Source organism: Pipistrellus hanaki (assembly GCF_964339955.1).
Source record: "Pipistrellus hanaki genome assembly, chromosome: 21".
Taxonomy (NCBI): Eukaryota; Metazoa; Chordata; class Mammalia; order Chiroptera; family Vespertilionidae; genus Pipistrellus; species Pipistrellus hanaki.
In genome coordinates, this window is record NC_140523.1 from 9,179,085 (window position 1) to 9,204,883 (window position 25,799).

General features: G+C 42.4%; 1 protein-coding gene and 2 long non-coding RNA genes across 3 annotated transcripts in view; 2 read left to right on the top strand and 1 right to left on the bottom strand.

Moving 5' to 3' along the window:
* LOC311614488 overlaps positions 1-25,799 on the top strand; it is a 350,039-nt gene that overhangs the window by 188,758 nt on the left and 135,482 nt on the right. The window lies entirely within an intron of this gene.
* LOC311614433 (zinc finger protein 416-like) overlaps positions 1-25,799 on the bottom strand; it is a 173,197-nt gene that overhangs the window by 105,428 nt on the left and 41,970 nt on the right. The window lies entirely within an intron of this gene.
* The window catches only part of LOC311614493, a 14,590-nt gene continuing 9,736 nt past the window's right edge, over positions 20,946-25,799 (top strand). Inside the window, exon 1 of the long non-coding RNA XR_014793680.1 lies at positions 20,946-21,144. This is a non-coding gene — a long non-coding RNA (uncharacterized lncRNA). The remainder of the gene's footprint in view (positions 21,145-25,799) is intronic.

Genomic DNA, 25,799 nt, shown 5'->3' on the forward strand with positions numbered 1-25,799 from the left:
GAGTGGCTATGGAGGTGAAATAAGCTTTGGTTCTGGATTGGTGTTTTAGGTGTGCCCACCAGGATTTTCTAATTTGGAGCTTGAGAGAGAGGTACGAGTGAAGGATGACGTGAAAGATTGCATTTGTCCACTAAAGATATGGAAAGACCATCAGCCGAGATGCAGATATTCATAGTAGAAACTATAATATCCACTTGGGATACCAAAATTATTATATTCTACCTGTTACGGTTGTGATATTTCAGGGAGCAGTTCATGAGCAAGTGGCACTCCGCGGCACAGTTCAGGATGAAAACTTCTTTAAAATGTAGGCAGAGTGTAGGGACTAGGAACGTGTTGTGGATCATATTTTTTCTTCTGCTTTTTAATTAGAAAGTGAAGGACAATTAAACTAAGGAATCAGTGAAATAATACTTTTCACCTGAGGGAGCATTCTAAGAGTCAGGGAATCTGAAATAATGTTTTCAAACAGTTCAGTTTTGTAGACAACACTCCCTAGACACTTGTGAAGATCCCCTAAAACCTAAAGTTGTTAGTTCCGAATGTCAATTGGATGCCCCCGAACAATATTCCCAATGGTCAGGGAGTAATTGGGATCCTAGAGCCACATGCAAGGCTATATTGCTACATTACCCAAAGGGCCACGCGCTAAGCAGGGCTGGGTTTAGTCAATGAAGCCCAGGAGAGGCGCATTATCCCTGTGCTCTTTGGTTTGAGTTTGACTTCCAGAGTCTTTCTCTTGGTGGTTAATTTAACCTTTGCACTGTGCTTTCATGGAATCAGAAGCTCCACTTTCATGGAATCAGAAACTCACGAGGCATCAGAGGCAGTGTCCCCACAGTGCAGTTGTGTGTCTGTGGCTGGTAGAGTCACAACAGGTTGTGATTGAATTCTCCGTGCCTTCCAAACTACTTTCTGCTTCCAGAGTTCAACCTGGCCTCACCTTATTCACTCTCCAGCCTCGGGTGTGGGTGCCTTTTCCAGTCCTGCATTCCAGGTCTTAGTGCCAGAACAGTGAGTTGCTTGGGGTGCCACATGGTGTGATTGGGTGAGAGAAGGTGACAGGCTGAAAAGCCACCGTGTTTTGCCATAGTGGTGTGACTGAGGAGGGAGGATTGGGGAAATCCTGTTCTGCTTTATACCTAAAGGCAGCAATGAAGATGAAGTAAAGTTTTGTGTGAGAAGTTTTGCTTTCATTTTCAGGAAGCTGCTGCCATTAATGGCTGTGATCCAAAGAGGGACATGGTGGGAGTTAAGTTTCTAACCTTTTCTCAAAACTTCTCAGAAGAAGAGCATACCAGAAGAGAGAAGATAGCAGTTAGGGACAGGATGGAGAAGTCCTGGGAAATCCCTGATGGAATGCAGGCATCACCGGGTCTGGGGTTGGGCTAGGGCCCTGAGCAGCCTGAGACTGTGGACCCTGGTGGCGGTTTCCAGGCTCTCAACAGACATTTACTTTCACCAAATTCCTGCAGATGAGGAACCAATATAGGAGACTGGGTGGTAGAGCTTATTTCAGGGCCTCCCTGGCTTGTGGCCTCTTAGATACATAGTTGTGTCCTGGGAATGTCCAGCCACTTTTATAGGTCTTTGACCTGGGGACCTTAATGGGGTACCAAGCCCAGAATTCTAAGTCGAGGACTAGGATTCTATGATTGTTCCTTGTTTTTGGCAACCAGTGGAATGGGATGTGAGATGTTTTTCTAGTTCTGTGTTCCTTTATGGGTAAACACTTGGAGTGAAATGTCAGCTCATTCAGGAACCCTGAGGTGCTTCCCCCTTTTTTCCCTTTTAATTAGGAACTGGAAACAATGGGACAGGAGTCAGGTGTTGCATAGCTTTGTAGCAATGTGGAAGTCTGTTTCTGTAGGTGATGGGAGCAATGGAGGCAGGATATCTGACCCAGGTGTCCTTAGATTCCCTGTGGCTGCAGCAAGCTGAACCATATAGATGGGATGGATGCGGTAGAAAGACTAGGATGGAGGATGCTTTGATCGTCCTGGTTAGTGTCATAGTAATTGGCCACTGGTGTAGCTGTGGAGATGAAATAAGCTTTAGATTCTGATTGGTGTTTAAAGTGTGGCCACCAGGATTTTCTAATTTGGAGGTTGAGAGAGAGGTAAGAGTCAAGGATGAAGTGAAAGATTATGTTTGGCAACTGGAGGTGTGGAAGGGCTATTATCTGACATGCAGATATTCATAGTAGAAATGGGGAATACAAAAACTTTTATATTCTACTTGTTAGGTTTGTGATATTTCAGGGAGCAGTTCATGAGTTACTGGAGCTCTGAGGCAAAGTTCAGGATGAAAACTTCTGTAAAATGTAGACAGAGTGTAGGGACTAGAGAAGTACTGTGGATCATCTTTTTTTCATCCCCTGTTTAATTGGAAACTAAGGAGCAAATGAGATGAGACTTCAGCTGTTACATATTCACTTATTAATCATATAAAATAAAATTGTTGTGAGTTTGAGCCTGGGTTGTTTTCCTCATTCTGGTTGATTTGTATAGGGCATGAGTGGTCATTGGTGAGGCTCATGGGCATGGGGTAGAGGGCCATAGACTATGGGACCTGAGTGATGAAGGCTGTGACTTGTGAAGGGAGATCAGGTGCAGAGCTAGTGGAGATGGCATCAGGAAATGAGACCTGATGAGTTTCTCAACATGTGAGGTTGAAAGAAAACACAATCAGGGAGAGAGGTCTTCATTGTACGACTGAAGGCTGATTCAAGAAGTGTGGACTCTCAGAGTTGGTGTAGAACTTATTCCTGTTTCAATTTTCCAGCGGTCTTTATACCACAAATGCTGAACAATGAGTAAGAAGTGAAGGAGATGACTTTGGAGGCTGTGGGTGTGGGAGTTCAGGTGTGAGACATGTGTGAGAGAAAGAATGATGTGCCCTTGGAGAGGGCATGTGCATTCATGGCTGCAGAGCCATGGCATTTCAATAAGAGGGAATGAAGGGTGAGTCCATTACCTGCTGATATTACAGAGTGGTGAATTTACAGGTTAATTCATGAAAAGAGGGTGCATTTTGGTGGTACATCCCTGGTTGAAAGTTTAGGTGAAATATTTGTGTCCACTTTTCTCTTATTTAGGGCTGTTACAGTGATCAATAGGAATGAGATAGCATACATCACCATCCTTTGGGCTTGAAAATCACTGTTTCTAGAAGGCAAAATGGTAAGATTAATATATTATTGAGGCGTTGAGTTCAAATTTTGGAAAAGATTATTAGGAAATAAACTGTGTCCATCATAGCATATTTGTGTTACATTTGACTTTGTGCCTCTGGGAATGAACCTGTGTGAGAGAATTGTGGTTCAGTGATTTATGACCAAGAGGCAGAACAAAATAATGGCTTCAGCACCGTGGGATTGGGTTCAAAGGATTGAAGTGAGATACCATCATTATTGCGGTCTTAAAATGGGAATTCAGAGGACAACAGAGCATTGCCTGATCAGCACCATGTCAAATCCTCAGCCTCTCATTATGAACACCATCTCTCCCTACCCTGTGTTCATGACACAGACTGTATTTAAAAGGGGCAGTGAGGCTTGCATGTGAGTCTCAGTGTGAAGGTATCCTGTATAGCAGGGGTCTTCAATCTACGGCCCGCGGGCCACATGCGGCCCGCAGAGGAGTCTGATCCGGCCCGCCAGGTTTTTTGGGCAGTGAGCACAGCCGAGGTGTTACAGTAGGAATTAGTAGTTCATATATTCCGGCCCTCCAGCTCTCTGAGGGACCGTGATCTGGCCCCCACTTTAAAAATTTTGAGGACCCCTGCTGTATAGGATCATCTACCCTTATTGTTGTGGGAAGACACAGTATCAGTAGGAATATAAGGAGAGAAGGACTTTGGTGGCACCAAGTCCTGGGTTCTTTACTCATGTGGGGAGTTGTGGGAGGATATGCATGTTGGGGAGGATGAACATAAAATCATAGCATAGTAACTGGTCATGGACTGAACTGTCCCCATTATGACAGGATATGGATTTTGAGGACGTGGCCATCACCTTCTCTCAGGAGGAGTGGGAACTCCTTGATGAGTCTCAGAGACCTTTGTACCACAAGATGATGCTGGAAGTTTTTGCTCTTGTATCATCTGTAGGTGAGACCTTCACAATTCTTTTAGTGTCCTGAAGTGATGTCCTATCTTTCTTTATTCTCCATATGTAAGCTTTCTCTCACCCAGTCCTAGACCATCGGCTCTTCTATTTGATCCCATTATCCTGTCAAATGTGCTGTGGCTGAGAGTGCTGAGTCATTTGCAAAGACCTGAGCAAAGGACTTCATGAATATCCCTCACACCCATAGCATCAAATAGTGCAGGAAGTGTGTGAGTCAGGATTGTCCCAAATCGCTTAATGGGACCAGGCTTGTACTTTGACTTTTTGGGAAGTGTCTATGACCACATCCATGGCTTCCAATACATCATTAGTTCAGTTAAAGGAGCTTTGTGATTGACTATGCCAGGTTATGGTCTTTACTTACATAAACCATGGGCGGTTCTTGAAAGACCTCCTTGCATTTTTTGTAATGTTACGTTCCCTGAATACTATTGAATGCTGTGTTGCTCTAGGCAGGTGCTACCTCCTCACCTCTATTGTCTTTCAATAAAACTCAGAATATCTGTGTTTCATGAGCTTGTTCAACAGACGGTACAAGGGCAACTAAGGTTTTTTCACAGGGTGAACATGCAGGATGACCTAAAAGGCTGCCTCTTTAGTTGCAAAACATAAAAGTGGTGTTTTGATCTTACCAGAAACCTGCTCATGATCAACAGAGTTTAGGATGATGTGCCACTGGCAACAGCTGATTTATCCCTTGTCCTTGCAATGCTTGACATTCTCTGATTTATCTTTTAGTCTATGACTTCTTGGTTTCTGGCTACCTTCAACTTTTTACCCTTTTCCCACCACCCATTGTTCTGAACTGCTCTATCTGCAGTATTTTCAAATAATGACTCGCATATTTGTAATGAAATACACATAGGTGCCTCCCTAGACCTTGACACAAACTTCTTGTTTCTTGAATTGTACTTGGAATAAGATAAGCAGCATTCTTCACAGCTTGCCCATGTCACCAGCAGACCAGTCCTGTTGAACACTGTTAGCAGAAGAATGAGCAGATGATCCATGCGGTGTTTGCCATATTTGTATCATATTTTGTTTGAGATCTTCCATGTATGGTGTTCTTGAGTGGCACAGAGGATCACAACATCATCTTATCAATCCATCCTACAGATATGTTACTGTCAGACAATGGCATGTAACCAATGTGTTATGTGTGATACACTTTTATAAACAAACTTTTCCCTGTCAACACAGTCAACATTTATTTCATCACCATTTTTCTGTTTTCAGGTTGTGAGCATAAAACACATGATGCTGAGGCCTGTTCTGAGCAGAGTGAATCTGTGCAAGGGGAGTCACAGGAGAGTGCTTCTAAGACAGCTTCAACAACTCAGAGGACCCCTCTCTGTGGGAGGTGTTTCTCTGTGTTAAAAGACAATCTGCACCTGACTGAGTCACAAGCAGCAGATTTTGAACAGAAATCATTCTTCAATGATGCATGTGTGAGAGACTTTTGTTTCAGTGCAAACCCTCACCAGCAACACCGACATGCCAGTGGAGAGAAACCATGGAAGGAAGCTGTGGACCAGGCCTCATTTGTGACCAGGTGCAGCTTCTATTTATCAGGGTGTCTTCATCCAGTATGGAAGTTGGGAAAGACTTCCCAGACATATCAGAGCTTCTTCAGGCCCAGGCCATTGTCCACACTGAGGAGCCACTCAATCGTGAGATTTCAGAGGAATTTCCTGATAGAAAAAGGCATCATCAATTTGATGAATGTGAAAAAGCTGCCTGCCACAATCAGAACATTATTCAACATCAGGGTATCTGCTCTGGAGCGGTGAATTCTGAGTGTAATACATGTGGAAATTTTTTCAGATGTATTTCAAATCTCAATAGACATAAGAGAGTTCACACTGGAGAAAAGTCCTATGAGTGTACTGATTGCGGGAAGCTGTTCAATCACAGGTCTTCCCTCACCATACACCACAGAGTTCACACAGGAGAAAAACCTTACCAATGCAGTGAATGTGGAAAATCATTTAGTCAGAGTTGTAACTTCTTATGCCACAAGAGAGTTCACACAGGGGATAAGCCATATCAATGTAGTGATTGTGGGAAGTGCTTAAGTAAAAAGTCTAAACTCATTGAACACTTCAAAATTCACACTGGTGAGAGACCATATGAGTGTAGTGATTGTGGAAAGTAATTTAGGCAAAAATCTGCTTTCACATTGCATAAGAGAGTTCACACTGGAGAAAAGCTATATAAATGTAGTGAATGTGGGAATTCATTCAGGGAGATGTCCACTCAGAGATCACCAGAGGGTTCACACTGGAGAAAAGCCTTATGAGTGTAGAGATTGTGGAAAGTCATTCAGGAAGATCTCCACTCTCAGAGAACACCAGAGAGTTCACACTGGAGAAAAGCCTTATGAGTGTAGTGAATGTGGAAAATCATTTAGGCAAAAATCTACTTTCTCAAATCATCATCGAATTCACACTGGAGAAAAGCCATATGAGTGTAGTAAATGTCGGAAATTGTTTACCCAAAAATCTGCTTTGACAAAGCATCAGAGAGTTCACACTGGAGAACAACCATATGAGTGTTGTGATCGTGGTAAGTGATTCAGTCACACCTGCTCTCTCAGTGAGCAAAACTGAAGTGAACTTATATGATGTACTCACACATTTAATCTGAATTGTTAATATTCAGAGCCACTCTTATTTAAATCTAAGCATTCATTAATCCATTATATGATATGAAGGGTTGTAGTATTTGACAATTTCCTGGTGTAAATACTCTCATTATATTTCTTTTGAAACTGTCAAATGATTGCATTGAATATGGACCTGATTAGATATTTCAGTAGCACATCATTGTATTTTATTCCATAATCATGGGAGACAAAGCAGTTAAACTAGATGGAAAGTGTCTCTTCTAGATATAAGTCCAAATGATTCCAGGTCACGTGGCCTGTTTGGTCTTTGAGAACAGTCTGAGGACCTCCATCACTATTTCCTATAGCTGAAGTCACTGACAGAAAAAATATTCTCATGGGTTTGTGGATTTCCTTGTCCCCTCTAGGGAGGTCACTTCAAGGTTGATGCTCAACAGGTAGGAACTCAAAGCTAGAGGATGGATAATCCTGTAATTAGCCCCAGGATATGTCTCATGTAACCAGTCATCATTTCTTCTGATTCTAATGGAAATTCTCTTCACTGCTTGCCAACATTCAAAGCTACTGAGGCAAGGTTACTCTTCCCAGGAAATAAGAACTGACATGCAACAGGGGCACCTTTGTAATGGGTGCTAATTGGTGAGCTCTGACCTATATATAAAGCTATGAAACTGTCACATGTGACATAAACTCTAACTCATACACAGGTTGGCACTATAATAGGCTCACAGTTGTAAGACCATTTTTTATTTTTAAAAATATGTGAGAAAATTTTTTAGGTGGGAGAGAGATAAACATAGATCAGCTCTCTCCTTCACGCCTCCTACTGGTGATACATTGGGGGATGTTCACTGACTTGGAATCAAACCAGAGACCTTTCTCTGAAAGGGATGACACCCAACCAACTGAGGACACTGCCTGGACCAGAGTTTGTTCCTGTATTATTATTATTAATGATTGTATTATTTTCCATATCAACAACTCTAAACCTTCTTTGGCCACATCATGTATTTTCCTATTGCCATGTTGTAATCTCTCTTTCTGCCTTTTTGGCCCTCCATGCACTCAGGGATTTTTCCATTCTTTACAATACATTAGTTCATACTATTCAGAATTTTATAGGCACTATTTGATGTTTATTTTTTAACAAGTGCTGGTTTCCTCCATGATATAGAGTTATTTTGAGATTCAATACAAATGCTTATGTGAAGAGTGATTTCTTTTATTGCTGAGTAGTACTGGATTCTATGAATAATCCCTTTATCTGTTGATCTCTGTTGTTTGTAATTTCTAGGTTTTGGGTATTATAAATGAATCTTTTGTGAATATTTTCATACAATTGTCTATATAGACATACATTTTACTTATCAAACTGTTGTGTAGGTGAATATTTTATACTTAAGATATGCAGAAATATGAGCCAAAATGGTCATTCCCTTTGCCTTTCCCCTCACCCATATTATATAAAATTCCAATTTTTCTGCTACTCTGCAAGTACATACAATGGCTAACTTTTCAAATACTAATCCTGGAAATGCAGATAATGTTAGCTTGCTTTTGTTTTAATTCCATCTGCTGAGAAATATTTTTAAGGTGAACATTTATTTTTATCTGTGTTGTTTAAATGTCAGCTGAGAATCTTTTGCAAATTGTTTAAATAAATGTATTCTTTTTTCCCAAAAGAGGACTGTGCAGCATCTAAAACATATGCTTCAATATCTGTAATTCCATACTGACTCAAGTGACTCTTTGCCATATGGAACCATAGGTTTTGCATCCTGAAAGGAAAACTGTTTCATTCCGTTTTAATGATGTGCACAACTGAATTCAACTTATACCGTATACTTACACATTTAATCTGCATTGTTAACATTCGAAGCCACGCTTATTTAAGTATAAGCCTTCATTAATACATTAAGTGAGGTGTAGGTTTGTAGTATTTGTCAATTTCCTGGTGTAAATACTCTCATTATGGTTCATTTTATACTGTCAAAATGATTGCATTGAACATGGACCTGATTAGATATTTCAGTAGCACATCGTTGTATTTTATTTCCCAAAAACAGATACAATAGCAACAAACAAACTAACTTGCTTCAGAACTTTCCAAATAAAACAATAAAATTATTGGGAAACCTAAAGCTTTAAACCTGCGTTCAGTTCCAGCAAAGGGCCCACAGCAGGGTTGTGGTCACAAACCCCAGTAGGGGGCTTGCAGGAAGCAGCAGTTAAATGATTCCCTTTATTGATGTTTCTTTTTCTCAGCTCTCCCTTTCCCTATGAAATATACATATTTCTGAGAGTAATTTTTTAAAGAGAGTAAAGTAGTATGACTCATTATTTGTGGTGTCTCAATCTTTCCATGTTTTGGAACACACATAAGAATGGCAACAAATAACTCTTTGTCCTATATTGGGTTATTTTGCATTGTTGACAAATACCTTGAAAGAAAGTTCACATGACTTTGTGGTTCTAAATTGCAGTCCAGTGGTTCCGTTATTGGTGAGTTTAATGGTCTCCCAGTATAGGAGTCCTTTTTAGTGCCTGTGTGAACAATATGAATTATAGTCTCTGTTCACAGTAATTATTACATAATTCTCAGCAATGGTTAGGGGAACTCCTCCCTATATTGTAAAGGAGCCATGTGCCATTAAGTATGAAATTTCATATTCTGATGTCATTTCATGTAAGACTCTGAGGTTTAAATGGAATCACCATTAAGATAGAAACTCTGTATTCATATTCGAAAGACTGCAGTAAATTGGCGGGAAAAATGCCAATTCTAAACATTTTTTACAAATGGTTAAAGGTCTGTGGCTTGTGTGATATTTTCTTAAGAGACATTCTCAGGGCCTCCATAGCTGTTTTTTGTTGCTGAATTCATTGGCAGAGAAAATAAACGCGGGTGTTTTTTAGACCCTGACTCATCTAGGGTGGTTATCTCAAGGGTTCCTCAACCGGAAAATCTTCAGAACTAAGGAAGAATAATCCTACAATCAGTCCCAGGTTGTGATTTTTGTGATCTGTCAGCATTCCTGTGGATTCCAATGGTAATAGTCTTCACTGATTGCCAATATTTGCTTCCCCCGAAGGAAGGCTTGTCCTCCTATGTATTGTAATCATTAATCACATTAAATTTAAATGGCCAATTGAGACAAACAGTTCTGAAACCATTCCTCCACCACTGATCAAGACTGGGTGATGGCAGAAATAAGGTTCATTTACTTTTTGAGTTTGCTGGGCAGACTTGGTGACTTTGCCAGCTCAAGCTTCCTTCTTGGAAATAGTTAACGTTAGAATTTGGTCTCTGCTTTTAACCTTTTGTACCACAATTGTTACAACTTCAAACCTTTAAATCAATAAACATAGACATAAATTTTGTTAGGTGGGCCGATTCCCTTCTGACAGAAAGCAAAGCACCCCTGGGAAATCCCAGTTGCCACTCAGGGTGGTTTGCTAGCTGTCAGAGTAATCAGCTTTAACCAAATAAAAGGTTTCTTTCTTTTTTTTTTTTTCACAGGTTTTCACACTTACATGAACAAATAATTATACCTAAGCAGATAAACAAAATATCAAACAAACGTTTGTACTTATACCTTTTCAGTAAATGAGTAACATTACAATGTTTCAGAAAAACAGAAATGGCACTCATGTTCGACAAAGGAAATAAGACTAATACTCTAGGAACTGTGAGGGGAAAGTTATCCTACAGAGCGGCGTTGACCTGAGAAAAAGAGTGGTTAAATAAAAAGCATTAATATCAGAGCCATATTCGTCTGCCCGTTTCTTGGAGTCCTGGAAATTTTAAAAAAACACTGAGAGGGGAACATGGAGACACAGACAAACATTGACTCATTTTGACGGAGATCAAAACACAAAACACAAAACAAATAGGCCTGACACAAACATGATAAAACACAAAACAACCTGTCCGGAAACCTGGGGCCGAGGACACACACCATAGTGTCCTCCTGGGTTGATGACACCGTTGTGTCCTCTGGCCAGAGCCTGGAGGTTAAGCTGCATCCAGCCCTCCAAGAACTCTTACCCTTTTGAGATCTCAACCATAACCTGGGCGCCTTACCTCCTGAGACCGGTCTCCCCGATTTCAATAAATACTTGTGGCTTCTGTCTCAGGTTAAGATCCCCGAAAGGAGGGAGAGCCTCCTGCCCCTCAGATCCAGAGAAGCACAAATGGAAGGTAGGGGAGGGAGTGGGTCCCTCTCTCCTCTTGCTGGAGGGAGAGCCTCCTCCCCCTGGGGGGTCCCTCTCACCTCTCTCTCAGGTATCTCGCTGGGGGCCTCCAAATGTTGTGGGGTCGAACCCTGGGTTCAAAAGAAGACCACCGGAGGCTGATGATTAATTTCAAAGCAGGCAAAGATGTATTGAAATATCTGGTCAGGTCAGAGCACCACACACAGGTGGTCTCCACACAACTGCACCATTTCAGAGCTGGCAATCCCTTTTATAGGTTCAAACCACAGGAATTTTCCTTTGTTCTAAATTCAAAATCTTAAAGACTACATTCTAAAGACTGGGGTCAGCCCACAGGGACATTGCTAGTCACATCCTGCTGGACATTGGAATGTGGCCCTATCTTGCAATAGCTGATAACACAGAAGGAGAGCTCAGGGGTTATCTACAGTTTCTATCTCTGAAGATTACTGAGTTAGTAGGAATTACTCTCCTGTGCTCCTGGTCACAGGCAAGGGAAAATTGCCTTAGCCTCCAAGTCTCCACCTGAAAGCTAAGGTAAATAGCTCCCTCCTGCCCCCATGTTCAATCAGGTGCAAGAGCCAAACTAGAAGGGTTAAAATTCAAACAGCAGTTTTTACCAAAGTATGGTTGCCACTATATTTCACTGTTGAGGATGTGAAGAAAAAGGAACCCTCGTGTACTGCTAGTGGGAATGCAGACTGGTGCAGCCACTGTGGAGAACAGTATGGAGTTTCCTCAAAAAACGAAAATTGGTACTTCCATTTGATCCCATGATCCCACTTCTAGGAATATATCCCATAAAACTAGAAACACAAATCAGAAAGGATACTGCACCCCTATGTTCATAGCAACACAACTTAGAATAGCTAATATGTGTGATCAGACTAAGTGCCCATCTGAAGATGAGTGGATTTAAAAACTTTGGTACATCTACACAATGCACTACTGTGCTACTGTAAAAAGGAAAGAACTACCATTTCCAACAGCATGGATTATGATAAGTGAAATAAGTCAGTCAGAGAAAGATAAGTATAACATGATCTCACTCATTTGTGGAATACAATGTACAACATATAGTGATGAACCAAAACAGATCCAGAGAAGCACAAATGGAAGGTAGGGGAGGGAGTGGGTATGGGGGAGTGATCAACCGAAGGACTTGTACACACGCTTATAAGCATAAGCAGTAGATACAGACAATAAGGGCCTGAGGGAGAGGGCAAAATTGGTGGGGTGAGGGGACAATAGGAGGGGATAAGGACAAAATACCTTAATCAATAAAGGGAAAAATAATAAATAAAAATCTCCTAAGTCCTGTTCTGAAATCCTTTTTGCATGAAGTCAAGAACTTAAACACTATAGGCCAAACTGAGGCAGACCAACTTCAGGCTGGTTCCTGTTTCCTAAAAGTTATGGCTGGGACATCCTGTGTAAAGACAGACAAAGGCATGAATTTGCTTACAAGACTTGGAAGAAAACATGATGGCTCACAATCACTTTGCTGTTGTTCAGTCAAATAAATCTTTTTTTTATATATATATTTTATTGATTTTTTCAGAGAGGAGGAGAGAGGGATAGAGAGCTAGAAACGTCGATGAGAGAGAAACATAGACCAGCTGCCTCCTGCACACCCCCCTCCGGGGAGGTGCCCACAGCCAATGTACATGCCCTTGACCGGAATCGAACCTGGGACCCTTCAGTCCGCAGACCGACGCTCTACCACTGAGCCAAACCGGTCTCGGCATGGTCAAATCAATCTTAACACTTCATTTTTAGAAAAATCTTTATTGAAATTTTAGAGGGGAAGAAACTTCGATGACAGAGAATCATTGACCAGCTGCCTCCTGCATACCCCCTGCAGAGATGGAGCCCCCAAAGTGGGTATGTGCCTTGATCTGGAATCAAACCAATGATATGTTGGTTGATGAGTACACACCCAGCCACTGAGTCCCACCGGCTGTGCACAGCATTATTTTTTCTTGGTGACTCTATTATAATGTTCCCAATTTCCAACATTTGATCACCCTACCCTGTTCCCACTGTTTCTAGGCCCCCACTGCTTCTAGTTCATGGCCTATGCATATATGTATATACTTGGTTTAAAATATTTTTGTTGATTTTATTTTTTTTTTAATATATTTTATTGAGTTTTTTATTTTTTATTTATTTATTTATTTATTTATTTATTTATTTATTTATTTATTTATTTTACAGAGAGGAAGGGAAAGCGATAGAAAGCTAGAAACATCGATGAAAGAGAAACATCAACCAGCTGCCTCCTGCACACCCCCACCGGGGATGTGCCAGCAACCAATGTGCATGCCCTTGACCAGATTCGAACCTGGGACCTTTCAGTCTGCAGACCAACGCTCTATCCACTTAGCCAAAAACGTTTGTGGCGTTTTTGTTGATTTTAGAGAGTGGAAGGGAGAGAGAGAGAGAGAGAGAGAGAGAGAGAGAGAGAGAGAGAGAGAGAGAGAGAAAACATCAATGATGAGAGAGAATTGCTGCTGAGTTGCCTCATGCATGACTCCACAACTACACTGGAAATTGAGCCTGCAACCCATGTATGTGTCCTAACCAGAAAAGAACCAGTATCACATAACCTCATAATTTGTGGAATATAAAGAATAGCATAAATTGGTGAACAAAAACAAATTCAGCGACATAGAAGCATCAAACAGATTGTCAAACTTCACAGGGAATTCAAGAGAGGGAGAAGGGTAAGGGATCAACAAATCCATATAAGCATTGTCAATGGACCCATATGCTAAGAGGGAGGGGGATAAGCGCATGTGCAGAGGCTTTGGGTGGCTGGGAAGAGCTCAATGGAGGGGGGGGGGAAGGAGTTATATGTAATATAATACTTCAAATAATAAATAATTTACAAATTAATAATAAGAATATAAAAAGAAACAGGACGTTCTGATTCATAGGTTGAGGCTCAACCACTGAGCTACACCAGCTAGGGGTATATTATTTTAAAATTTAAGAAAATAGATATATTTTTATTGTTCATAGTATTATGGATGTCTCAATACTAACCTCTGTATATATTCTTTGGTGGATCTCTTGCATTCCTCCCTTCTTCCCCTGAGAGATCTGTTAATCTGCTCCAGTTAGTCAGGCCTCTGGTCTCATTTTCTCCTTCCCTAGGTGTCACTTGCTGGGCCACAACACCATTGTTCACCTAAGTCATTGGCAGGAATGCCCATATTCCATGGGCGGTTGAGAAAACTACATTACCCAGAAGGATCTGCACTCATGTGACATAGGCGGAACTAAAGGGCATTTTGGTGTCTGCACATCCCCTTAGGGCGGGACTTTCCCCTTCCTCCTCCTGGCGGACATTTTGAACTCCAGGTTCTTCAAGGACTCACAGCTTCAGCACACTGGTGGTGAGAAGATGGAGGCGGAGGAGGCCTAGGACCCAAGGCCCTTGCTGTGCAGGGTGTGTCTGAGGCGCCTGGAGCCCCAACAGCCCAAGATTGGCATCTCCGTACCTCCCGGTTCCTCTCTGCTCACAGCCTCCCGGCAGCCTGACCCTCGTGAATCCTCCAGCCTGGGGCGCGGGCCTCTCGGGTTCTGCCGCCCCGGTCCAAGCTCAGGATGGTGAGTCCCTCCTGGTGACACATGGATGATGGGGAAGAGGGTGGAAGGCGGCAGTGCCACCTTGTGAGGAGGCGATGGTGGGACTGAGCGGGGAGGATTGAAAAACCCGGGCCTCTTTTGGGTGTAAAGGCAACAAAAACATGAGATGTGGTTTTGCATGAGGAGTTTTACTTTCACTCTCAGGACGGTAGGGCCATAGATGGTTGTGTAAAAAAGCAGGGACATTTTCTGAGGCAGGATTTTAACTTTCCTAACATTGCTCAGAAGAAGAGCACACTAGAAGACAGGACAGCACTTGTGAACACAGTTTTAAGTTTAATCTACCTGAACATGTATCCTGACCAGGATTCGATCACTGGCCTGCAGGATCATGTGATAAGAGTAAACTACTGACTCAAACCAGCAGTTCTCTCCTAAGATTGGACCTGTAACCAGAATAGCAATGAGCAGTGGCAGCTCATCCTGGGCTACACCCCTGAATCGGCACTCAAGACGTTTTCTCTGAATGCCCAGTGAGCTAACAGCAGCCTCCATGTGGCTCATTTATTTCCCACAATGTTTCTAGAGAGCTGTTAACGAAAAAAACGAACAAAAAACCATTGAAAGCTGTAAAGAATTTTTGTGAGTTTATTTGAGCCAGACTGTGGACATATGCCGGGAAGCAGAACCTCAATGGACTGAGATAATGCTTCGAAGAATGGCAGGTTACATTTCTATTTATACATTGCAATCAAAGGAGGGTCATAGGTGGGTTACACGAAATTCATTAGTGATGGACTAAGGGAAGCAGAAGAAAACAAAGCGGTTGGGAACCCCTAGGATTGGATAAAAAGTAAAATGATGGATGTGTACTTAGGTGAGTGCTGGAACAATTAACATGATAACAAAGGAATTTGAGGCATCTGTCCTGGTGCCAACCCCATTTGGTTGTACCTCAGGTGCTCCAGAAAAAGGGAAGTTACAAGTTACCTGGACATCTCATAGATTTGTTATCTCAGAGGCTGGAAGGCAAATGGGCTCAGTAAAGAAGATCTAAGTTGATCTTCTTCAGGTGAAATATCGGTCTAGGACATGACTACCCATTATTACTTGTTTGTAGTTATTTAATTTTCAAACCATCTTTTGTGGTTATTTTAGGTCTCTGAGTTTGCAAGGCTGCCACGCAAGCCTGCCCTGAGCTTGTCAGGTTAGCATGTGACTCTTTTCCTTTACAAAATTAAAGGAGCCACACCTAATCTCTCTGCTGTTGCTTGTTCTATCATAAGGCCTACAATTTTTTCATTGTACCCAGGTTTAATTAATGTTCCCTCAAAATCTTTTCCAACAGGAAGTAATGAATCAAACACAGACCAAACTGAGGCAGACCTACTGTAGGCTACTTCTTGTTCCCAAATACAGCTATGCCTGGGACATCTTCTATAAAGACAGACCAAGGCATGATTTTGCCTAGAGGACCTGGAAGAAAATGTGATGCCCTCATTTACCTTGGTGTTGTTGACTCAATTCAATCTTAACACTATTCTTTTTTTTATTGATTTTTTTTTTAGAGAGAGGGAGATGGAGAAACATAAATGATGAGAGAGAACCCTTGATCTACTGCCTCATGTGTGCCACCTAGAGGGATGGAGCTCCAAACCTGGTTATGTGCCCTGTCCTGGAATCAAACCAGAGATACCTTGGTTCATGGGTTGGGCGTGTGACCTCACCAGTGCATGGGTCTCTATCTATTCAACCAACTGATACACGTCAGCCAGTTCTATAAATCACTTTAATATAGCAAATCATGGTCAGGATGGTAATGGTAGTAGTAGCTCAGAAGGGACAATGTGAGCCTGAGAACTGGCTTTTCTGCTTGGGCCACTGTTTGTGGGAGGTGGGTGTCACAACACAGAGAGGGATATAAGTTGTCATGTAGAGTTTGGGGAGAGGTAATCATTTTGCAGTGGTCAAGGCTTTTTTTTTTTTTTTTTTTTTTTTTTTTGGTCAAGGCCTTTTAAAATGAGTGGACCTGAGATTAACTGGAGGCTAAATAATTATTCAAACAGATGTGACCAGGGCTGGTAGATATTAACTTCTCTAAACACTTACCAGGATTTTTCATAACCCTTGGTGTAGCCTGGCTGTGAGAAGGTGCAGTCAGTGTTGTGGATTAGCTTAGAGGCTTGAGTAGCCATCTGTGAGACTCACTGGGCACGGTGCAGGGGGACATCGGGGCTGGGACTTGAGTGGTGGTTAAATGAGAGATGTGGAGAGCATTCTATGAACAACAACACATGCCAAGTAATAACTCGTAGGCCAAGGAGAGGACTATGGGGGCTGGGACTGAGGGAGTGCAGGTGTGAGCCAGATGTGGTAAAGAGTGATGTCCACTTGAAGAGGGAATGTGAATTGATAGCCATGGCACCCTGATACTGACATAAGAGAGAAGTCCATTTCTGGTGGTGTCTGAATGATCCAATAAGGTGAATTTTAGGGTAATTGCCTGTAAAAGGGGTCTTTTGGCACTACATTGAGTTACAAAGCTTAGGTGCCATTTAACCACCTGCCTTTTGTTGTTGGGGATGACACAGTGGTTAACATAAGTGAGATAGCATACATCAGTGTTACCCAGGCTTCAAAATCTCCAAAAGCATGGGTAAAGGAGAAGAATAAGAGGTAAGAGATTATGGAAATGGTGAACTATAATTTTTTGGGGAAAGGTGATTAGAAAACAATTTGTCCTCACCATAGCAAATTTGTATTACCTTTGCAGTTATGCCTCTGGGAATGAAGCTGTGTGAGAGAAGTGTTGTTCAAAAAACTCTGTAACAGGCAGTGCAAAGCTATGGCCTCAGCACCTTGCACTTGGGGTCAAGGGGGTGAAGTATGATGCCATGTATTTGGTGTCTTTGAGAAAAAATCTGAGGGTATTGCCTGACAAGACCAGTATCAAATCACTCACACTACCTTTATGGCCAGCATTTCTCTTTGGCCATAGAGAGATAAAAATACATTTAGCTCAGCCCCATAGATATCCTATGGCTTTGACACCCACTCTGATGAAAAATGTCAGTGCGGCATACAAGGACGTCCAGCGCACAGGTATATTTCATCTACTTAAATGCCTTTATTATAGTTGAAAGACAAAATGTCAAATCACTCTTTGGCCAATATTGGTTTATTTTGTATTGCTGACCTAGACATTTAATGAAAATCTGCATGACTTTTTGGTTCTAATTTTTTAATCTGCTGCCTGTATTATTAGTGAGGTCAATGATCACCCATAAGAAGAGTCCTTTGTTGTGCTTCTGTGAACAATATGAATTATATTCTCTGTTCAGAGTATGTCTTACATACTGCAAAGAAGCCCTGAGCCATGATGTGTGAAATTTCACAGGCTGGTCTCATTTGTTGTAACACTGAAGTGCAAGTAATATTGGGACAAACACTGTTTTCCTAGTGAGTAGAAGAGACAGCAGTATATTGAATGAAAAATGCCTCTTCTGACCATTACCCACAAATGACCCAGTCCTGAGGCTTGTTTGTTCTTTTTGTAGCTGAAGTGATTGTGAAAAGAATCTCATGGTTTTGGGGATTCCCTGGGCCCCTCTATGGTGCTCACCTCAAGGTTATCACAACAAACAGGAAATCAAAACTGGAGGAAGTATCCTCGCATAATTAGACCCAGGTTTTGTGTTTTGGGACAATTCAGCATTCCTGATCATTCTGATGGCAGTAGTCTTTACTTCAGGACAATATTTGCTGCCACAGAGGCAACAGTGATTCTCTCAGACAATGAGGAGAAATATGATCATGTCTATATAGAGGTGCCATTTCTATTTTCTAACAACAGAGGGATATGTATGGTTTTACTTGGAACCACATTGTAAGGTGTATGTATAATTGGCATGCAACAAAAAGCACTTTTCTAATGTGGACTATTTGGTGAGGTTGAACATAGGAATAAAGCTCAGAAACATTACTTGTGCAAGAAACTTCTCTGTTACCCATACCCATGGTGGGGTAAAAGTATGCTTATAGTTGTGATTATGCAAAACACAGAACTATTTTTTTATCCTAATATATAAAAACCTAGGGTCCATAATTCCTGAAACCAGTTTGGCTCAGTGGATAGAGCGTTGGTCTGTCGACTGAAAGGTCCCAGGTTAGATTCCGGTCAAGAACATGTACATTGGTTGCAGGCACATCCCTGGAAGGGGGTGTGCAGGAGGCAGCTGGTCGATGTTTCTCTCTCATCTCTGTTTCTAGCTTTCTATCCCTCTTCTTTCCTCCCTTTGTAAAATCAATAAAATATATTTAAATAATAAATAAATAAAACCTAGGGTCCATAACAGCCACAAAGATCGGATGTCCGACCACTATGTTAGAGAACTGAGGGAGCTGGTGGTGATTAACCAGTCGCAGCAGTGACTGGCAAGCAGCTGAAGGCAGACCTCTTGGTCCCTCTTCCTGGTCCTAGTAGTCCTGCAGGGTCTATCTCAATAGGACAGCACAGGCACCAAAGGACCAGTGTTGCTGGCCTTCTGGAACTCGGCCTAGGGCACAGAGACTGCTTCCCCTCCCTAAATGTGCAGCAGCTTTAGGTGGCAGAGGACTTGTTGCAGCAGGGACTGGATTGGTAGAAGCAGGGCCTATTGGAGGGCGACCTCTATTCCCCATGTGGCCTGGTTGGCTGTGAGTGCTCCTGATGGCCCACAGGTACGGCTTCAGCTTGGCCTGCAGGCTCCACTTGGTCCTATTCACAGAACAGCTGGCACCACCTCCATGCCGCACCCCCACTTCCATCAGTCCTACCAGCCCCCAGCTGTTTCTGGGAAGACCCCACCCTCAGAACACACCTGGCTTCTCAGGAGGCAGATGGCACTGCAGACAACATTTGGTGGCCATTATTCTGCCAAACACAGTATGAATCAGGAAGAATAAAGTGAAAGGGACAACCTCAACAAATAAAAGTCTGGAAGGAGGATGAATGTGTTCAGTGCCTTAGCAGCCTGGGGACATTGCCCCTGAAGTGAACCCTAAGCCAAAGAGAGAAAAGCAAAGAGGCACCAGGGGTTATCCAGCAAAATCCCCAAAGGTGCCTGTGTTAATGAACTATATATCTCTTGAAGTGGGAGGAAAGCTGGGGTCAAAAACAAGAGGATAGCTTTAAAATTTAGTCAAATCAATTTTAATGCTATTCTTTTGATAATATTTTAGAGAGAGGGGGAGATGGATAAACATCAGTAATGAAAGAGAATCATTGCTCAGCTGTCTCCTGCATACCCCCTACAGGGATGGAGCTCCCCAACCTAGGAATGTGCCCTGACCTGGAATCAAACTAGAGATACCTTGGCTCATGGGTCTATGCCCAACCACTGAGCCATGCCACATGGGAAAGCTATGTTTTTTATTGTTGGCTCTATTACACACAGACCCAATTTCCCCATCCTCGTCTCCCTTTGCCTTCCTCTACCCTGCCTTCACCGTTTCTAGACACTCAGACATTTTGGCTTTGTGCATGGACTATGCATATATGTATATACTTTTAAAATATTTTTTATTGATTTCAGAGAGAGGAAGGGAGAGGAGAGATAAATACATTAATGATGAGAGAGAATCACTGATTAGCTGCCTGCTGTGTATCCCTACCCTCACCCAACTGAGAATTAAACCTACAAAGCAAGTATGTTCCCTGACCAGGAATAGAACCATGACCTCAAGGATCATATGTCAGTGCTCAACCATTGAGACATACCAGGTGCGCTGTATTATTTAAGGTAAAAATGTATTTTTAAAAATAAACATTTTGTTGATATTTTACAGAGTGGAAGAGAGTGGGAAAGAGAGTTAGAAACATCAATCAGCTGCCTCCTGCACACTCCCTATTTGTATGTGCCCACAACCAAAATACATGCCCTTGATGAGAATCCAACCTGCGACCCTTGAATCCTTAGCCCAATGTTCTTTCCACTAAGCCAAACCGATTTGGGCTAAAATGAAATAAAAGAATAATTTTTAACATGGATAGTATTACAGATGTGTCCCATTTTTTGCCTGTGCATATATTCTATAGGGGATCTCTCCCAGTTCTCTGTCCTGGGAGATCTGCCAGTCTGTTACAGTGAACCAGGCCTCTGGCCCCATCTTGTCCTTCCCCAGGGTCACTTGCTGAACCACATCACCTTTATTCACCTACTTAATTGGCTGGGATGCTAGCAATCCTTGGCGTTTGAGAAAACTACATTACCTAGAAAGCATTGCGGCAACGTAGGTGGAGCTAAAGGGCACTTTTGTTCCAGTGCTTCCGGTTAGGGCGGGACTTCCGCCTTCGTCCTCGTGGTGGACATTTTAAACAACAGGTTCTTCAGGGACTCACAGCTTCAGCACACTGATCCTGAGAAGTAGGAGGCAGAGGAGGCTTAGGACCCAAGGCTCTTGCGGTGCAGGGCATGTCTGAGGCGCCTGGACCCCCAACAGCCCGAGATTGGCGTCTCCGTGCCTCCCGACACCTCTCTGCTCACAGCGTCCCCGCAGCCTGACCCCCGGAACCCTCCCGCCTGGGGAGCGGGCCTCTCAGGTTCGGCCACCCAGGGCTCAGCGCTCAGGATGGTGTGATGGGAAGAGGGTGGAAGGCGGCAGTGCCACCTTGTAAGGAGGCGATGGTGGGACTGAGCTGGGAGGATTCAGGAACCCAGGCCCATAGTGGGTGTAAACTAAGGCAACAACGTGATGAGGAGTTTTACTTTCATTTTCAAACGCTGGGGCCACAGATGGTTGTGAAAAAAAGAGGGATATTGCCGAAACCTGTTTGGCTCATTGGATAGAGCGTCGACCTGCGGACTGAAAGGTCTTGGGTTCAATTCTGGTCAAGGGCATGTACTGTGGTTGTAGGCACATCCCCAGTAGTGGCGCTTGCAGGATGCAGCTGATCAATGTTTCTCTCTTGATGTTTCAAACTCTCATCTCTCTCAATTCCTGTCTGTGTAAAATTATTAATATATATAATATATATATATACATATATATATATATATATATATATATATATATATATATGTATATGTATTTTATTTTATTTTTTTTAAAGAGGGACATTTTCTGATGGAGGGTTCTAACTTTTCCTAACATTGCTCAGAGGAAGAACAGACTCGGAGACAGAGGACAGCAGCTGTGGACAGGAAGTAGAAGTCCTGTAAATGATAAGGGAACTGGAAGAGTGAGCACTGAGGACTGAGCCCTGAGATCAGACAGGCACCAGGAGGGCACCTGGCCTCAGGGCTGGGCAAGGGCACTGAGCAGCCTGAGCCCATAGAACCTGGAGGTGTTTTCCAGGCTCTTAACAGACCATTTTCATTCCATGAATTCCTGCAAATGCAGAATTGATTAGGTTTGTGGAGCTTATTTCAGGTCTCACACACCTGTGGCCTCTGAGATGGTAGAGTCTCAGGACTGTGAGCCGCTCTTATAGCCCTTGGACCTGGGGACTTTTAGCTGACATTAAGTCCAGGATCCTAAGGCCAGTACTAGGGCTACATGAAGTGGACCTTGCTTTTGGCAACCAGGGTAATGAGTCCTACAGGGCATAGGTTCTAGAATGTGCCAAGTCTTGGAGTGAAGAGTTAGCTGATTCTGAACTCTGCAGGTATTTAAAGATAAATATATATATTTTTTTGTAGCATATACTTATACATTTAATCTGCATTGTTTACATTCTCCAGTACCCTTTTTTGAAGTTTAAGCATTAAATAATACATTAAGTGAAGTCTATATTTATAATATTTGTTACACTTCCTGGTGTAAATACTCTCATCATTGTCATTTACAAACTACTAAAATGATGGCACTGAACATAAACATGTTAAGATATATCACTAGCACATCATTATATTTTATTTAAATATGCTGATATAGTAGGTACAAATATGCTCAAGAACTCTCATAATAAAATAAAATTATTGGGAACTGTCCAGTTTTAAAACTTTCTTAAAGTTTGATATAAGTATATTTGATTTAAAGCATATGTTTTTAAGCATATGCTTTTGTGTTTCCATGCATTCCTGAATTGCTGAAACAAACATTCTCTGACCTTATCAGTTGTAGTGGGAGGAGTATGTCCTGAGGTCCCCTGCCAAGCGCCACCAGGTAGGCAGCTTGGCCTCAGGTCCTTTGGCCTGCTGCCAAGGCAAGGGGGCTGCATCCTGAGGTCCCTCATCAAGCCCTGCTGGGTGGGGGCACGGCCTAAGATCCCAGCCTGATGTCAGGGTGGGAGTTGTGCTCTGAGGTCCCCTGTCAAGCCCCGCTATGTGGGAGGCATGGGCTCAGGTACCCTGGCCCAGTGCCATGGCAGCAGGGTGCAGCCTGAGGTCCCCCGTCAATCCCCATTGGGTACAGGGTGTGGTCTGAGGTCCCCCAACTAGACCTGCTGGGTGGGGGGCAAAGCCTAAGGTCCACCAGCCTGGCACCAAGGAGCTGATGCAGCCTGAGGTCCCCAGTCAAGTCCCATGGGGTTAGTGGGGACCAATCTCAGGTCCCTGTTGATTACTCCTTAAGGCTCATTACAGGAACTTGGCCTCCACTGTGGGTGCTGCCATTTTTGTTATTGAAACCCCTGCCTCCTCTGTGGGCACCACCATCTTTGTGGAATAGTCAGTTTGCACATTTCTTCTTTATTATATAGCATAGATAGTCTGCTATAGGGGCCCTGTGCAGAGTAAACGGAAGGTTCAAGGCCAACTTGCCATGCCCATGCATACCGAAAAGGACACAAAAGAATTATAATGGCAAAGGCCCCTTATGCCCTTTTTATGTGAGGGCACAATCCCTCAGCAGTAACACTATATATAATGCATAAGAGCACACTTATACATCCTGTTTGTGTTCATTTAGCTTGAGCACCACTAATTAGTATGAGACCTCTTTTGTTTGAGTGTGTAAATATGCTGCCACTGACCAGCCAGGTTTGGGCTGCTCTGTTTGTAATAAACCATCAACCACCTGTAGTCACCCAGGGGTTCTTTCAAATTCCTGCACCAGATGGCTCAAGTCCCTGACGGAGGAACTTGTCACAAACACCTGTTTTTCTCTTCATAGTGTGATATTTTCATATGGAAAGCAAGAAATGGGCCTCTGGGGGTGGTTCAATTGGTTGAACATGCTCCCATGCGCAGAAATGTTTCCAGTTCCAATCCAGTGAGGGCACACAGGAGGGGGCATGTCAGCTGGGTCCTCAGTGTGGGTCCTTGCCAAGACAGCCAATTAGTGTTTTTCTCTTTCAGTCCCTTTAAAAATCAATTTAAACATTATGTTTATAAATCTTATTATTTGTGATCTTCAGGAATAATTGAAACAATAATTTTCACCGCAGTGAGCATTCTGAGTATCATAGAACCTGAAATAATATCTTAAAAGAGATCAATTGAAGACAATGCATGCAAATTATGAGTCTTGTAATTTTCTAGTGTGACAGGGTTTTTTTTGTGTGTTTTTTTTTTTGCAATGATCAGTCAGTGATTGGGATACTAAGGCCAACTGTTGGTTCTGAAAATGTAAGCTACCAAAAGGGCAATGCATTGTTAACATTCTCCGATATTCCTATTTAAATCCAAGCCTTCAGTAATGCATTAGTGAAGTCTACATTGGTAATCTTTGTTAATATCCCTGGTGTAAATACTCTCATCATTGTGAGGTTCAAACTGCCAAATAATGGAATTAAACATGGACGAGATAAGATATTTTAGTAACACATCATTATATTTCATTTCAAATATGCTGACATACCAATATTAAATATGTCCAAGAACTTTCTTAATAAGAGTAAAATTATTGGGAAACATCAAGTTTAAATATTTTTAAAAATTTGATTTAAGTAGAATTAATTTAAAATGTACATTCAAAAAAAGAAAGAAGGAAACATGCTCTTTTGGTGTTTCCCTGCATGCTTGTGTCACTGAAACTAAGTTCCTCAGGCTCTTATCGGTGGTTTTTTTTTTTGTCATAAAAAAATAACTGATGCAAAAATGCAGTCTACCTGAAATTTATTCAATGTGACAAAGATAAAAATTTAACTCTATGAACCCTATTCCAGCCTTACAATACTCTCTATCATCATGATTTTTTGTTGTTGTTGTTTTTGTTTTTCGTATCTATTCTCAGGTACATTATTGGATAATTTTACTTAAAATTCCACATAGGTTTGACGATGCAGTGGGTCAAAAAATGCATCTCAATAATGTCAAGATTACAAGTTCCATCCCTGGTCAAGAACCAAACAGAAATGTATAAAAATAATGGTGTTCTCTCTCTCTCTCTCTCTCTCTCTCTCTCTCTCTCTCTATATATATATATATATATATATATATATATATATATGATCTCTTTTTTTTAAATATATTTTATTGATTTTTTACAGAGAGGAAGGGAGAGAGATAGAGAGCTAGAAACGTCGATGAGAGAGAAACATTGACCAGTTGCCCCTTGCACACCCCCTACTGAGGATGTGCCCGCAACCAAGGTACATGCCCTTGACTGGAATCGAACCTGGGACCTTTCAGTCCGCAGACCAACGTTCTACCACTGAGCCAAACTGGTTTCGGCTATATCTTTTTTTTTTTTTTTTTACTCACTCTCTAAAATATATGTTTTAATCACCCAATTAGTCTACATACTTGTGAACACCAGCACAGCCCAAGGCCCGTGGTGACCAGCAGCCGGGGTTCCCATGAGGGCAGAGCAGGCAATGACCCAGAGAAGAGTATGGGAGCTGCCATTGCTGTTAGTGTAGCAGGTGGGGAACCAGGGCTGAGCTGCACACTCACCCCCAGGGGATGATGGCAACAATGTGATCTATATGATGAAACCACCATAAAATTATCCTCTAGGACAGGCCCTCGTGGTCCCTGCACCTTCCAGCTGGATGTGGACAATGACCTCTTTCAGATTCAGGGGGATGAAGTGTACCGATTCCTCTCAGGTATCAAGGCTGTGAGCAGGACAGGGTCCAGGGAATCTGCCAGAAAGAATTGGTGCTGAGCCATGTGTGTGGTTCTGAGGCACCTCCCTAGTCATAGTCCAGGTTGGTGGCTGCTCTGTTCTTTGGGGCCTTGGTGAGTGGGAAATGAAGCAAGCTCTGCTGCAGGAGTCCCTGGGGGTCATGACCTGGGAGTCAGCATGTGCTCCAAGAAAACTGTGACCTAGGCAGGGCCAGCCTAGTCCACTGTAATGAAGTGCTCCAGC